Consider the following 1,389-nt stretch of genomic DNA (forward strand, 5'->3'; position numbering starts at 1 on the left):
CGCCATTGCACTCCAGCCTGGGTAACATGAGTGAAACTCTGTCTCAAAAAAAATAAAAATAAAAATAAAAATAAAATAAAATAAAATAAAGTCTGGGCATGGTGGCTCACACCTGTAATCCCAGCACTTTGGGAGGCCAAGGCAGGTGGATCACGAGGTCAGGAGATAGAGACCATCCTGGCTAACACAGTGAAACCCCGTCTCTACTAAAAATACCAAAAAATAGCCGGGCATGATGACACGCCCCTGTAGTCCCAACTGCTTGGGAGGCTGAGGCAGGAGAATCACTTGAACTCGGGAGGCGGAGGTTGCAGTAAGCTACTGAACTCCAGCCTGGGCGACAGAACAAGACTCCATCTCAAGAAAATAAAATTAAAAGAAATTATAAAAATAAAACAAAAATAAAAGGGTTAGAGGTTCAGGGGCTTCAGGTGAGGGTGGTTGGATGGCTTTTTCTCCTCCACCTCCAGGTTCAAGTGATTCGCTTGCCTCTGACTCCCATCTCTTCTTTTTTTTGAGACAAGGTCTTACCCTGTTGCCCAGGCTGCAGTGTAGTGGCGCACTCATGGCTCCTGGGTTCAAGCAATCTTCCCGCCTCAGCCTCCCTTAGTAGCTGGGACCGCAGGCATGTGCCACCACCTAGCTAATATTTTTTTTTTTTTTTGTAGAGACAGGGGTTTTGCCCTGTTGCCCAGGGTGATCCGAACTCATAGCTTCAAGCAATTCACCCCCCTCTGCCTCCCAAAGTGCTGGGATTACAGTGTGAATCATTGCACCTGGCCTTGGGTGGCCTTTTCCATCTCCTCATGGTATTCTCCACAGATCCATCGCTTTCCCCGAAGATCAAAGATGGCAGCCAACACTCCTATGCTCAGCTTCCTGGTCTTTGTCTTATATTTACATGTCGATTGGACCAGCTTTGGTTTCTAGTTCATTTCTGAAGCATTCATGGTATCCAGGGCCTTGGGAAATGCTGGCATTGGCATGGGGGTCACCCCCACAGCACCACATGGATCCACAAACAAAAAAGGGGAAGGGGAATGGATGTCAGGGGACCAGATTTCGAAGGAGATAAGTTGTGCTAAGGAGCTTGAACTTAATCCAAGGATAATGAGAAGCAGAGGATTGACTTGATCAGATTGGGTTTTAGAAAGATCACCCTGGCTGGGCATGGTAGCATGCGCCTGTAATCACAGCTACTCAGGAGGCTGAGACAGGAGGGCAGCTTGAGTCCAGGAGTCCAAGACCAGCTTGGGCATTATAGGGAGACTGTATCTCAAAAAATAAAAAAGAGCCGGGCGCGGTGGCTCACGCCTGTAATCCCAGCACTTTGGGAGGCCGAGGCGGGTGGATCACGAGGTCAACAGATCGAGACCATCCTGGTCAACA

This window comes from Cebus imitator, unplaced genomic scaffold, assembly GCF_001604975.1.
Source record: "Cebus imitator isolate Cc_AM_T3 unplaced genomic scaffold, Cebus_imitator-1.0 Scaffold609, whole genome shotgun sequence".
NCBI classification, from domain to species: domain Eukaryota; kingdom Metazoa; phylum Chordata; class Mammalia; order Primates; family Cebidae; genus Cebus; species Cebus imitator.